A 15,949-nucleotide genomic window follows, 5' to 3' on the forward strand; every position below is an offset into this window, starting at 1 on the left:
CCTCCAGGTACTACACAGTGGGTAGCCGTGTTAGTCTGTTTGCAGTAGTCAAAAAGGGCAAGAGTCCAGTAGCACCTTAAAGACTAACAAAAATATTTTCTGGTAGGGTATGAGCTTTCGTGAGCCACAGCTCACTTCTTCAGATACCTGAAGAAGTGATACCTGGTATCTAAAGTGAGCTGTGGCTCACGAAAGCTCATACCCTACCAGAAAATATTTTTGTTAGTCTTTAAGGTGCTACTGGACTCTTGCCCTTTTTGACTACTCCAGGTACTAGTTAGAGATCTCCTGCTATTACAACTGATCTCCAGCCGATAGAGATCAGCTCACCTGGAGAAAGTAGCCGCTTTGACAATTGGACTCTATGGCATTGAAGTCCCTCCCCAAACCCCACCCTCCTCAGGCTCTGCCCCAAAAACCTCCTGCCGGTGGTGAAGAGGGACCTGGCAACCCTAAGTGATGGTCTAAAAGTGAGCCCTGTAGTTTCCTTTAGCCAGGGGGAGGAAGGATGATTCTTCCCCAGATCCACATGCTTGCTTGGCAGAAGACCAAATCTACCCAATACACAGACGCAATGGCTTGTTCCCCTTCTACTCCCCCCCCCCGCCCATTCATTCTTCTTCTTTCCCACACCAGTCTCCAGTAATTAATCCTTACGAGGAACAGGACCTTTTATGTTACTATTCCATTAATGGCAAATCCAGACAAGAAGCCCAGTTCTTAGGAATAACAGAAAGTAGTTTCTTGCCACAAACACTGTTATTCAGTTTTTCAATAAGGAAATATTTTGATCACATGTACGATATAAGGTTGCCAGCTACAGGTTGGGAAATTCCTGGAGATTTGGGGGTAGAGCCTTGGGAGGGCAGGGACCTCAACAGGGTACAATGCCATACAGATAGGGCTGCCAGCTCCAGGTTGAGAAATACCTGGAGAGTTTTGGGGTGGAGCCTGAGGAGGGCGGAGCTTGGGGAAGGGAGGAACTTCAATGCCATAGAGTCCAATTGCCAAAGCTCTATTGGTTGGAGATCAGTTGTAATAGCGGGATATCTCCAGCTACTAACTACCTGGAGGTTGGCAATCCTACATATAGTCCATCCTCCAGAGCAGTCATTTTCTCCAGGGGAACTGATCTCTATTGTCTGGAGATCAGCTGTAATTCTTGGAGCTCTACAGGCCCCACTTGGAAGCTGGGCATATGCTTTTAGTAGAGACTTTGAAACATTACACCTTTCTGGAGAAGAATGCATGTGAGTCTGCACACATCCAATGTAGCAGGGAGCCTAATACAGTCCAGCTCTCTATTCACATCCTGTTCAGAGTGACATAAGATTAAAAGCAGCTGTGCCAGGCTTCTGCTCCATACAACAGTCTGGCTCACTTGAATAGGCTGGCTGTACTATAAGCCAGCAGAAATCAACTGTGTCCACCCTTGACAAGCCATGGGAGCAGTTTACTGTCTGAATGTGTGCACGTGCCACTTAGATGATCTGCCTACTCAACTTGATCATATCCGTACCTTTCTGCATTTCCATGTCTTTTTTTTCTTTCTCAGTCGAAGAGCACTGCCGAGTTTGAGGATTCATCCCGGTTATAAAACCCGTGTCATCATACTGTTGCTCGCCGCCCAAACTATGTGGTGAATCTAAATCGAAGAAAAGAATTAATCCCACCGCAGTAACTGGAACTGATTTGCACATGTTTATGAACCATTATTAACATTTTTATTGACTCCTTCTGAGTCAAACTAATTTATAGCACATCAGGTATTACTCCATTGCGCTCGAGTGTCAGCAAAGCTGCCTTTTTATTTCCAGGTGATGAAGATAGTATGATAAACATCTTCAAGTATTTGAAGGGCTGTCATATAGAGGAGGGTGTTGAGTTGTTTTCTGTTGCCCTAGAAGGCCAGACCAGAACCAACGGGTTAAAATTAAGTCAAAAGAGTTTCCGTCTAAACATTTGGAAGGACTTTCTAACAGAGCGGTTCCTCAGTGAAACAGGCTTCCTTGGGAGGTGGTGGGCTCTCCTTAACTGGGGGTTTTTAAGCAGAGGCTAGATGGCCATCTGTCAGCAATGCTGATTCTATTTCCTTAGGCAGATCATGAGAGGGAGGGCACCTTGGCCATCTTCTGGGCATGGAGTAGGGATCACTGGGGAGGTAGTTATGAATTTCCTGCATTGTGCAGGGGGTTTGACTAGATGGACCTGGTGGTCCCTTCCAACTCTGTGATTCTACAATTCTGTGAAGAAGACCACTCATGGATGCGCCTCACAGCAAGTCTGAGGATTCCCCCCCCCCCAAAAAAAAATGCTTAATTGTCCTGGCCCTTCTGACTCAAGCACTGGCCTTCAGATTGAGGGGGAAAAAACCTCAGTCCATTCTGAGCCCCACAATATTCAGAAGATGTGCCCCGGAATCCTTTGCAGAGTTTGCATGCAAAGGCACACGAACTATACTTCACTAGTGTCATTCATTGCATGTACATCATGCAAATGTTTGTGCTGCTTCACATGCACTACAAGCAAATAACTGCGTGGATGACTGGAATGAGTTGTCTCTGTACCATGTACAATATCCTTTTTAAAAGGCCCAAACAACGAATTCTGGACTTTGGATATATCAGCAAAAGCTGCTGTTCTGCTAGGATATGCCCTGTGGTGGCAGATGAGTGCTAGGCAGTATTAAATCAATCTTATTCTTTGTTTCCAATTTGGCCTATGGGAATTTGCTGACGCTAACCTTCAAGAATACAGCAAACTGATCTCCAAATATGACTGGTCTCTACAAGAGCCACACAAGTTACGGCAAAGTCATAGAGAACGTTTACAATAAAGATTCATGATTTCAGTCATTTTTCCTGGTTGGTCTTCAAAATGATTGAAGTGCAATGTTGAAACTGATCTTTATTGTTTGCATAGAGAACCATGTTGTAACATCGTGTTTAATTGCTCAGGAGAGCCACTGTGGGGTAGTGGTTAAGAGCAGTGGTTTGGAGCGGTGGACTCTAATCTGGAGAACCGGGTTTGATCCCCCACTCCTCCACATGAGTGGCGAATGCTAATCTGGTAAACTGGATTTGTTTCCCCACTCCTCCACATGAAGCCAGCTGGGTGACCTTGGTCTAGTCACAGCTTTCTCAGCCCCACCTACCTCACAGGGTGTCTGTTGTGAGGAAGGGAAGGTGATGGTAAGCCGGTTTGATTCTCCCTTAAGTGGTAGAGAAAGTTGGCATATAAAAACCCAACTCTTCTTCCTCACCACACAGGTAATAGGGCTGCACCATAATAAAATGGTTCAGAAAGATACTTGGGTGAAGAGTTAGGGCCTGTTACTGTATAGAGTGCAAACTGTCTATTGCTGTAAGCAGAATACGACTATGTAATTTTTATATCACTTAACACGTCATGTTAATACTTATCCTTTGCTTCAGGTCTGTTTTCAGATTTCTGATTGGTTCCAGATTTCTACTATACAAATCCTATTGCACTGTTTTATTGAATGTCCCATCCTGTTGACTGTATTGACTTACTCCATGTAATCTGCCTTGGAGTCCCAGTGAGAAAGGTGGACTATAAATAACATGAATAAATAGATAAAACTGTGCCAGAGTTGGAGAAAGAGAAGGAAATAATCATACTAACTCACCTGTTTCTGTAGGAAGGGGAGGTGCTGATGGACCTGCAAATAAGTAAATCCCTGTAGACAAAAAGAAACAAAAGAAAGGGAATTGAATTTTTGCCGATGTTGGCATTCTAATAGCAACGCTTTCAAAAAGACAGCAAAGAAGAAAACCAGTGAAGATGGAGGGGATGTACTGTGATGCCCCTCCCAGGATCCTTCAGGGTCACAGGAAGCCCCACTGTACTTAACACCGAGATTTGGGCATGCCTGTTTGGGCACATGACCCCACCCGTCTCAGTTGTCAAGCAGTCACTACTAGGCTATCATCTGATATATGTATTGCATAAGTCATTGGACAGGCAGCTGACATGCAGACTCCACAGGCATTTCTGTCCTGCCAAGCAGATGGGGAATTTACCCAGCTGTCCCAGGTCCCAAGTTAATGAGAAGTACACCTCTCCAGGCTTCTTCCACCAACCCCCATAGACATAAGAAACTTCAACTGCTTTCCACCACTAGAAGCTTGTATGGATATGCCAGCACAATCCTTCTGGAAACTAAAGCATCTCCATTGGATTCTTCAAAAGCTCTTCTTCACATAAGGAACTGTATGTTTTTCCTTCGTTCCTTGTTAAGCGTGTGTCCAGTTTAGGCCTTTAAACAAGGCAGAATGATCATGATAAGATGTTAGGGTCTTAACATGAAGAAAAAACACTGTATTTTAATTAAAGCCACTAATTACAAAAGGGAAAGAAAAAACGAGAACAAGAAAATGTCTAATGACTAATTGGCAAAGGACAAAGGAAAAAAGAGCAGTCTCTGCACAAATTGGTCCACCTTTGCTTCCAAATTGGAGCACTTTTTCAGTGTTATTGATGTCTTCCACATGGTTATCTGCCCCAAGTGCAATGCTTTTGGGAAGGATTTTTTTTCCTGCTTCCACACAGAATTGTGCTGCATTAATGCACCTCCAGTAGGGTTGCCAGCCTCCAGGTAGAGCCTAGAGATCTCCTGGAATTACAACTGATCTCCAGACTATAGAGATCAGTTCCCTTGGAGAAAATAGCTGCTTTAAAGGGTGAACTTGATGGCATTATACCCCACGGAGATCCCTTCCCTCCCCAAATCCTGCCCTTCCAGGGCTCCATCCCCAAATCTCCAGGAACATTGCAAAAACTCCAGGAACATTCCAGGAACATTTAAAAAAAAAAAAGAGTCGAGACGCCCCTCCCCCTTTTTTAGAATACACATGGACTTTCACACGACTTGCATGGTGTAGTGTGGTTAGAGTTTCAGAACACAATCTGAGAGACTCAGGTTCAAATCCTGCCGGGTGACCTTCTGCCAGTCACTCACTCCCAGGACAACCTATGTTAAGGGGTTGTTGTAAGAATAAAATGAAGGAGGGGAGAAAGAGCTTGTAATTTGTTTTGGTTCCTCAATGGGGGAGAAAACTGGGGTATAAATATCTAAATAATGGCTGCCCCTCTGTCTTGCCTAATTTGCCTCTGAATCTTTAACAAACAAGAAGTGCTTGTGGGAGGCTTAGGGGATTTTCCTTGACATAGTCGGTGACTGTTCCCAAGCAAATGTGTCTTTCACACACTTGCAAACATATGTCTCTTATTCTCAAAACCGTGCATTTTTACTTGCACCCAGAAAGCAGATGTTGGGCATGTTGTAGCCCATGGGAAATTAACTGTGAGCAAATCTGAGAATCCTGCTTTACATGTCCTGTTTAGGCTGTGGAGTTATTTGTAAAGATATAACATTTCCAGAAATTATGAAGCCACCGGGGGAGGGGGGGTTCTCCCAGGAAAAAAAACCTGAAATTTTGGGGGAAATTGAAATATATGCCCTACTTACTGTCCTATTAAATCTAAACTAATTTTACTGCTTTAACAACATAAAATGCATCATTATAACTTACTTTTTTGCCATCAAGTCATAGCTGACTTATGGTGACCCCAAAGGGTTTTCAAGGCAACAGACATTTGGAGGTAGTTTGCCATTGCCTGCCTCCACGTCACGACCCTGGTATTCCTTGGAGGTTTCCCATCCAAATACCAGCCATGGCCGAGCCTGCTGAGCTTCTGAGATCTCATGAGATCAGGCTAGCCTGGGCACAAAAGTGTATATTTACGGAATTTAAAAGTTATAAATGCCTTAGTTTTGTTCAAGCAAAATTGCAAATACACCCAGTACTTGAGAAAAAGTTGCAAGCTGATGCACCCTATGCTATCTTAGCACATGTCCCTTAATTTTTGCTATCTGGTTAGACAGCACCAAGTTCTCAATGAAACTTAGTTTTCCTTTGAGGTTTTGGTGCAATTTCTGCCCCTCCTCCTTCAGATCTTTGTTTCTGCCTTCTGCAAGGTAGGCCAGTAAGCTACTTGTTACCCAGTCTGTGAATAAATGGGTCACAGTGGTTTAAGAGAGAGATGAAAAAGTTGACCATCATGTCAAGTCAAAAGCACAACACAAGACATACAACTGTTGATAAGTAATCGAAGCCCTGAGTGCTCCCCTCATGAAGATTAAGTATCCTTCTAGGTGCAGAAATGCATCTTGGATTTAAGAGCTGCATATGTCTACAGAATGCCCACTTTGACTTTAAAAGCATTTCACTCATTCTAAAAGAGAAACTATTTCATAGGAGGGTTTTTTTAGGTACTCCCCAAAATTTCCGATTTTTCCATTGGAAAAATTGAAAAACAAGCCTCACAAAAGAATGGGGGGAAACTAACCTTAGTTTTCTGCTTTAAATTGTCTGAACTAGTTTGAAAATAATATATATATATATTTATCATAGAAGGGAAATATTATTTTCATTAAGGACAAAATGTGTCTATTAGCTGTATGAAAACGCATTAAACTATAATCAGTCGACATCATAGCACATCCTTTTTTCCATTCTTTAAATGTTATTGACATCTTTCAAAAGTTTTCTTTAACAATGCACTCAAACAACATTATCCCAACGACACCATAAGCTAACCCCGATGAGATGGACTCAAAAGAAATTGCTTAAATATATTGGATGAAAATGCAACCTGGTCAATTATATTCTCATTTTTGTTGTATCCTGGACAGATTGTTTCAGGTGCCAAAACCATCATCCTAGAAATCCATCTAACCCCAACAGCAATGTTGCCATGACCAGTCACCATCCTCTCCTCCAGGCCATGCCTGAACCCCATTCCCCAGTTCCACGTCTTAACTTTGGACTTTTATGCATGGCTTTTTCCCTCGCCTTCCCCCCTCCGACAGCTTCGGGTCTGTTTTGATTATGCATGCCCGTTCCGACCTTCAGAGGTTGCCTCGCTCTCCCCCTGCGTTTTGCTGCGTTTTGCCCACGTTTTCAAGATAAAACAGGTCCCTCAAAACACGGGCAAAAAGCTGGGGAATGCACGCCCCCTCCCCTCCCATACACACTTACCAGCTCTCTGTACTGGGCTCTAAAGTGAAGGTAAAATGGAGGGTGACTGGCAGATAGCTGAGCTCAGCCGATCTTCTCTGAGCAGGGAGAAAGGCCAGAGCCGCCCCTGAGGGAGGGTCTTTAGCAGAGCCCAAGCCAAGTGGGAAAGTACAGGGCTTGGAGGTCCAGGGGAAACAGAAACTAGGCCACTGTAAGCCTATTACCAAATAGTCACCATAAATAACTTTATGGAAGGTTATTTCCCTGTCGCTAAGGAATGTCCAGATATTGGGGAATTTACTGAACTGATGTGTAGCTTTAAGAAAGGCTGCAAGAACTAATTTCTATTTTGTGTCAAGGCCTGTTTTTTTTGGGGGGGGGGGGTCTTTTATCTTTGATGAAAAGGCTGTGTGTTCCCTCTCTGGCTCTGAGTAGAGTTCTCTAATAGTAAGTGTCCTCTGCCTTGGTTTGAAGGAACAAACAGGCCTTGTTGAAACGACCATAGTCTGCTATGTGTACAGAGCAAGCAGGGTAGGCAAGCCCTTAGGGTTGCCACCCTCCAGGTGGGGCTGGAGATCCCCTGGAATTACAACTGATCTCCAGACTAGATAGATAGATAGATAGATAGATAGATAGATAGATAGATAGATAGATAGATAGATAGATAGATAGATAGATAGATAGATAGATACGGGTTGCCAGGTCCCTCTTGCCAACCGGCGGGAGATTTTAGGGGCGGAGCCTGAGAAGGGCGGGGTTTGGGGAGGGGCTTCAATGCCATAGAGTCCAATTGCCTAAGTGGCCATTTTCTCCAGGGGAACTGATCGCTATTGGCTATAGATCAGTTGTAATAGCAGGAGATCTCCCGCTAGTACCTGGAGGTTCTGAATATAAACGAAATATTGTCGAAGGCTTTCACGGTCAGAGTTCATTGGTTCTTGTAGGTTATCCGGGCTGTGTAACCGTGGTCTTGGTATTTTCTTTCCTGACGTTTCGCCAGCAGCTGTGGCCGGCATCTTCAGAGGAGTAACACTGAAGGACAGTGTCTCTCAGTGTCAAGGGTGTAGGAAGAGTAATACATATGTATCTCCAGGTATTTCCCAACCCAGAGCTGGCAACCCTACAGATGAGCCTTGCTCCCCGCACACATACACTTCTTAGGGTGGTGTGCAGCTCACAAAGGGAGCAGGCTGAGGGGGTTGCCCGAGGAGGAAATGGTTATGCTGTCATGGGGGGGACTGGTATCTGGGTCACACACTCCACCACACTACTGCTGGCACATGCATCTTTGTGGGAAGTGTAAGGTTCAAGCTTCCCCTTGCCCCCTGTTCTGAGTGCTGATCTCAGCCGTCCCAGTAACAGACAAGCCAGAGGGGCGTTGACCTATTTGTTTAAGGCCGGTAGCTTCCCTGACAAACAGGCTACACTACCTAAAGCTTAGGGTTCATTTCTTGGGTGAAACCACGGACCAACTCGGGTCCCACACTTCTGTTTAATAAAACCAAATAGGTTTGTTAATCAGAGAGAGGAAAGGATAAACTCGCAAACAACAGGCACATTAAAAAATAAGAAACTTCTAGCTGCTAAATCACTAACCTAGCGAGACAGACAGCCAACTTGCTGAGCGAGGGCAACTCACATCCACATCCAGTTCCCCTCCTCTCCTGCAGAGTGTCCACTGACAAAGAAAGAAACAAAAGGGACATGCCAGCCAAGACGATGGACATACGGGGCAGCTGGTCAGCAGGACCATCCCATCCCCCATTTTGCTGTTTGCAGGGGCAAAACATCGTATGTGTATGGCTAGATTCAAACAGGGATCTCCCCATGTAGGAAATGAACCTGGGCCATGCTATCCCAGTGCCTTTCCAATGGACCATACCTGTCTTGGCAATGTTCCCTGCCCGGCTCCTTATGGCCAGTGAAGACATCAGGGGCATGGTGGGAGTTAGCTCCCTAAGCCTCTTCAGGTCAGAAATGCGCCTCACAGCTGGCATAAAGTTAGGGCAGCAAAAACTATGGCATAGCCCATAGGCACCCATATCATGGAAATGGGAAACCACACGCAGCCACGGTTCTGCCTACAAGTCCCAGTGTAGCCCAGGATGCTGACTGCGAATGCAGCTGAGCACCACTCCCTCAGTGGCTGGGCTCTCCTCCCACCCCCCACAGCACAACCCCAGCCAAGACATCGCATAGCTTGGACAATGGGGCAGAAGGCATGAAACTCTGCCTGCAAGGTCCCTGACATGCACAAAGAAGGCTCTAAGAAGAAGAAGAGTCGGCTTTTATACCCCGCTTCTCTCTACCGAAAGGAGTCTCAAAGCAGTCTACAGTCACCTTCCCTCCACCCCCACAACAGGCAACTTGTGAGGTAGGTGAGGCTGAGAGAACTGTGACCACCTATTGCCTTACAGGATCAGAGACCTATACAGCAGCCCCAGAGGATGGGATGGTCACAGTCATAGTGCAAGTCCACACAGGGGATGGGTAAAGTGTTGATTGGATGGCATTTCCATGCACGGTGTGTGTGTGTGTGTGTGTGTGTGTGTGTGTGTGTGTGTGTGAAGCCTAGCAAGTGGAGATCCCCTCCATGGCAGTACCACAGACCATGCTAGGGCTTCACAGGCATGATTCTACCAGTCATGGCTACCATGTCATTTGTTAGGGACATCAGGCAACATTAGGGTTGCCAACCTCCAGGTGGTGGCTGGAGATCTCCCGCTATTACAACTGATCTCCAGTCTATAGAGATCAGTTCCCCTGGAGAAAATGGCCACTTTGGCAATTGGACTCTATGGCATTTAAGTCCCTCCCCTCCCCAAACCCCACCCTCCTCAGGCTCCACCCCAAAAACTTTCCACCGGTGGCAAAGAGGGACCTGGCTGTCAGGCTTCAGCAAATGCACGGCGTTTCAGGCAATAGAACTCAAATCCAGGCAGAGCAGCGATTCAAAGTTTTATTCCGAAAGTCAATGATTTCAGTAAGGAGACAAGAAAGGCTGGAATACATGACTGGGGAAGAGTGGATGCATATATAGGGGTAATACAATAGGGTTACAGTAACAAAGAAACAATGTAGTCGTTTCCTGCCGTTTCCTGCCGTTTACTTTAGTTTAAGTAAACTAAAACAGAAACAATGGTGAGTACTTAGTGGAGGAGATGGCTGAGCTCTTGGCTTTGTGCACAGGACCCGGTATCAGATCGAAGATTTACCCGGGCGGGTCCCAATACAAATGTAAATCTCTGGCCGGAGCTCATGTGCAAAATGGCAGGGGGAAGGAGTGCACGGAGAACTCCATTTTGTTCGCGGGGGAACCATCTTGTTTGGGAACGGAGCTGTCAGAAGCCCTATCTGACACTGGCAACCCTAGGCAATATTTCCAGTGGCTGCAATCCTAAAAACACTTCCCTACTGGATAAAATGGGATTTACAGATGAGTCAATGGGCCTAAGATTACTCCCTATGTCTGTGTTGGGTGTCGGTGCTTCTAATGGGGGTGGTCAAGAACAGAGAAATGGCCAAGGGGAAGGACTGAGTGCCCACTCCTCCTGCCACTGCTTTGCTACCTACCAGAATCAGCTTTTTCTGTTCTAAAATGAGCCAGGCTTCCATTATACACATTTATGTGTGACACGTAGCTTGAACTGTACAGCCCACTACCCCATCTCTAATACAAGGTATCTCTAATACCTTAGAAGCATAATCTTCATGGACAATATATTTTTTCTTAATTCGTATGGGATATTGTATACAATGGGATAGCTACTCCAGCAAGTTTCTCCCGGGTCCTCGCTTGTTATATTTTAACAAGATGGTAGAAAGCTACTTTGGCTATGGCTGTGACCTGTGCCTCCATTGACATGGAGGCATTCAGAATCACATTCAGAATCTCGACAGTGGATGGAGATGTCAATTGCACATCATCAAGAGGCCAGTGTACCACCTCTGACCCTCTACAACCCAGCCACAGGACCTCTGTCTTCAATGGCTTTTGAGGGAAGACTCACTGGCTAGGTTTGCGAGCTCCAGGTAGGGAAATCCCTGGAGATTTTGTGGTGAAGTCTGCGGAGGGAAGGGTTTAGGCAGGAAAGAGACCTCAGCAGGGTATGATGCCAGTCCACACTCCAAAGCAGCTATTTTCTCCAGGGCAACAGATCTGTTAGCTGGAGTTTGGTTGTAATTCTGGACGATCTCCAGGTCCCACCTGGAGGTTGGCAACCCTAGGCCTGTCAGCAACATCTGGGTGACTTCATGCCATCTGACTTGCATGACTCAACTAGGCATGGCTGCTTGCTACTGTTCAACAGCAGCCACCCTATGAAAGCTTGGGGAAGATGGGGTTTGAGGAGGGAGGGACCTCCAAAAGGGTATGATGCCATAGATGCCTCCCCTTTAAAGCAGCCATTTCCTCCAGAGGAAAAGGCATTGCTAACCTCCAGGTGAGGTTTGGAGATAGGGTTGCCAACCTCCAGCTAAACAAACAAAAACTTATGCTGATAAGAACTAAGTTCAAGCAACAACAGCACACGGGCTCATAGTCTAACAATATTTACTAACGGTGGTATTTCTACACAGCTATATATGAATAAAGGAAATCATACACATAGTACAAAAGTACAATAATTTGCACAAATTGGAAGACAGGTAAGTAGAAATAATAACGAAGAAGTGGTAAGCTTCCTTTCAATTTCTATTACAAAAGCATCACTAGGTTTCTTCACCAGGACATGGTACAATTCCAAGAAGAGAGTTTCCTCATTCAGTCATGCAATGTCCAATCGTAAGTACAATGTCCAATCATAAACAAAACGGCACCTCTAGATTGGTGTTCATTTCGCAATAAAGCTTGCTTCATCAGTTAGACTTGTATATTATTTGTGCGAATTGCATCAATATAGAATGTTAATTCATGGGTACAAAGACCTCTGAGAATAACATGAAATAGTCTAACCTTCCTAACTTCATATATTATATGATTGAACTCGAGTTCATTTATCATTTATCGCCATTGGTCTTAAACTACGGATCGGAGAACATAGGTCTCAATAATGAATTTGACCTAGCATGTTTCCTTTAAGCAATCCCCGTTCTGTGAAAACAATTTCAGCTGGCAAAGATAGACTAGAACAAATTTAAACCATAGAAAGCGCCTTTGAGGTCCACTGGTCGTAGTTATGGTAAGCTTACAACATGTGTTTAATTTATGATTGCTGTGTTAAATTATGCTATGTATTATAAAAGATTAGACTATTTCATGTTATTTTTCAGAGGTCTTTGTACCCATGAATGAACATTCTATATTGATGCAATTCGTACAAATAATATACAAGACCAACTGATGAAGCAAGCTTTATTGCGAAACGAACACCATATTTCCTTTATTCATATATAGTTGTGTAGAAATACCACTGTTAGTAAATATTGTTATACTATAGGCCCATGTGCTGTTGTTGCTTGAACCTCCAGCTACTAGCTGGAGATCTCCTGCTATTACAACTGATCTCCAGCAGATAGATATCAGTTCACCTGGAGAAAATGACCACTTTGGCAACTGGACTCTATGGCATTGAAGTCCCTCCCCTCCCCAAACCCCACCCTCTACAAGCTCCGCCCCAAAAACCTCCCGCCTGTGGTGAAGAGGGACCTGGCAACCCTATTTGGAGATCACTTGGAATTACAACTGATCTCCAGATGACAGAGATTAGCTACCCTGGAGAAAATGGCTGCTTTGGATGGTGGAGTCTATGGCATTATACCCTTCTGAGGTTGCTTCCCTCCCCAAACCTCACCCTCCCAAGGATCCACCCCCAAATCTCCAGGAATTTCCCAACCTGGAGCAGGCAACCCTAAAGGGGACTGATCTCTTTAGTTGGGAGGTCCTTTGTGATTCCAGGAGAGCCGCTGTGTGTGGAGGGGAGGGTGATGGGGGCAGAAAGAGAGAGAAAGTGACTCGCATGGAGGAGAGAGAATGAGAAACGGGGTGGCAGGAAGGAGAAAGAGTGAGGGACTGAGGAAAGTAAGGGGAGAGGGGAGGAAGCCAAGGTGAGGGAATGGGATAGCTACTCCAGCAAGTTTCTCACAGATCCCCGCTTGTTATATCTTAACGATGATCTCCACACCAAAACCATTGTATTTACTCTCATCACCTCCATTAGCTGCCCAGTAAATTTACACTGATTGAGGCTCTTTGTTCACCTCAACCGGGAATGGTATCTAACCCAGTTAGTCCTGTCCCATGAAAAGTCAATATAATAATTGTGTTAGCTTCTAAAATGCAGGACTTTTTAAAAATACAATATGTTAAGTCCGCGTGGGGAGGACACACGAGGTCGAGACGGAACTGGAGAACTGTGTGAACCGGCCCTGCTTATATGCCCCCCTGGCCGCCTGCGGCCACTCCCCCGTGATAGGGGGGAACAACCCCTGGGTCGCCAATGGCACGTGCCGGCTTAGAGCCAATGGCGCACGCTGGCTTAGGGCCAATGGCGCTTGCAGGTTTAGGAGCCTTCGTCGGGGACTCAAGCTCCTAGGTTTTCCCCTTGCTGACCGGACTAACTAAATACATACATAACACAGTGCATTAAAATAACTCTTCTGGAATTCATTCTATGGGGAGTAATTAGGGTTGCCAGCCTCAAGGTGGGGCCTGAGGATCTCTTGGAATCACAACTGATCACCATATGACGGAGATCTGTCCCCCTAGAGAAAATGGCAGCTTTGGGGGGTGGACTCTATGACATTATACCCTGCTGAGGTCCCCCTGCTCCCCAAATCCTGCTCTCATGAGGCTCCATCCCCAAATCTCCAGGAATTAACCCAACCCAGAGCTGGCAACCCTTGTAGTAATCCATATGTTCTAGATGCAATATTTCCATAGAGCCTAAAGCTTCTCTGTGTGTCCCCCTCCCAATTCAGATCATTCTGATCATACCTGTCGGCTGCAATTCCATCTCAGAACTTGGTGGCATGGGAGGCAGGGGAGGTAGCACCCGGTTTCCATGTTGTATCGCGTGGGCCATGCCTCTTGCCTGTTTGAATTTTAATGAGAAAGGATGCACTCCACCCTTTCAACTCTACTCATCATTCACTTCTGAGAGCTCCACGGGAGATTGGCTCGTGTCTTCTTTCAGTTCCTACTTTCATTAGAGCTACTTCAAGTACCACTATGCAAATATTTACTAAACCTGGCTTGGAGGATAATGACTATTTGTGGCAATCTGTCAAGAGCTGTGGACAGAGATAACTAATTGAAAGAAACTACTGTACATTATTCACATAACAGTAGATACTAGCCCTGCTTACTCGTTGCAGTGAACTCACGTTCTCCTTGCCTGTACATGCGTGCCTCTGTTCGGAAGAATGCGCCGACGCACATTCACTTTACAAATGAAATTAAGTTTGTGTCGCACATTCAGTTGTACGTGCATTAATGGTAACATGAGAATTACTCAATGCACATACAAAGAACAATCAAGTATACATGGTACATGGATTGTACAGGCATTCACTGTAACTGGTGAACAAGGCTAGTGTAATAGTTTGTGGAGGGAATAATGGAGGGAAACCCGCCTCTCCGAGGACAAAAACACCTAGGGCGCTTTCACACATGCCAAATAATGCACTTTCAATTCACTTTAATGATGGTTTTCAATGCACTTTAATGATGGTTTGCAAGTGGATTTTGTCATTTCACACTGTAAAATCCAGCTACAAAGTGCATTGAAAGTGGATTGAAAGTGCATTATTTGGTATGTGTAAAAGCCCCCCTACTATTATTGCTTTCACACAGCCTGAATAATGCACTTGCAATCCACTTACAGTGCACTTTAATGTTCGTTTGCAAGTGGATTTTGCTGTTTCACACAGTAAAATCCAGCTGCAAAGTGCATTGAAAGTGGATTGAAAGGTTTCCTTTCCTCCCCTACTGGTAAGCTGCAGTACTGCAGTCAAAAGCTCTGCTCACGACCTGAGTTCGATCCCGACGGAAGTTGGTTTCAGGTAGCCGGCTCAAGGTTGACTCAGCCTTCCATCCTTCCGAGGTTGGTCAAATGAGTACCCAGCTTGCTGGGGGTAAAGGCAAGGTGACTGGGGAAGGCAACGGCAAACCACACCATAAACAAAGTCTGCCTAGTAAACATCGGGATGTGACGTCACCCCATGGGTCAGGAATGACCTGGTGCTTGCACAGGGGACCTTTACCTTTAATGTCACCCACAGAGCTTTGCACTTGAACAGGGACAGCAAACACATGAAGAGGAAGTACATCATGATTGCTGGCATTTTAACACAGCAGTTCTCCGATCTGACTAGCTTGGCCCACAAAACATGCATGGTGCCTTAAATTGAGGTTAAAGCATGTTTATGAAGGTCACTTTCTTTTTTAACAAATATGGCTTCATCCAGGAAACCATTGGTGTGTTTGGCCCATGCCTGGCTTCATTCCGAGCCTTTTTTATCCCCAGGGTCTCTGTCAAAAAGGCAGGATTCCCTCCACTATTTGTGTTCTGACGGAGAAGCCATGGCTTAGTGGTAGACGATGTGCTTTGCATGTAGGTCCCAGCTTCAGTTGCTGGCATCTCCAGCTAAAAAGGATCAGGTGAACTGCAATATGGAAGACCTCTACCTGAGACCCTGGAGAATTACTTCCTGTCAGAGTAGACAGTGGTCTGACTAAGGATAAGGCAGCTTCAAGTATTTGTTCATACAAGTCAGTGGATCAAATGCACTGCACTGACTTGCGTGGGACAAGAGGAAGGGGTTCAGTCATTGCATCAATCCCTGGTAGCCACATGTGAGAAATCATCTTTTAACATGATAAATATTTGAAACTTTTACTCTGTAACCGTAATGGTTAGAAACTTTCTCTTTTTCTTTCTGTTTCTGAAAGATCAGATGCCTACAAT

The sequence above is a fragment of the Euleptes europaea genome, chromosome 1 (genome assembly GCF_029931775.1).
Source record: "Euleptes europaea isolate rEulEur1 chromosome 1, rEulEur1.hap1, whole genome shotgun sequence".
Classification (NCBI taxonomy): domain Eukaryota; kingdom Metazoa; phylum Chordata; class Lepidosauria; order Squamata; family Sphaerodactylidae; genus Euleptes; species Euleptes europaea.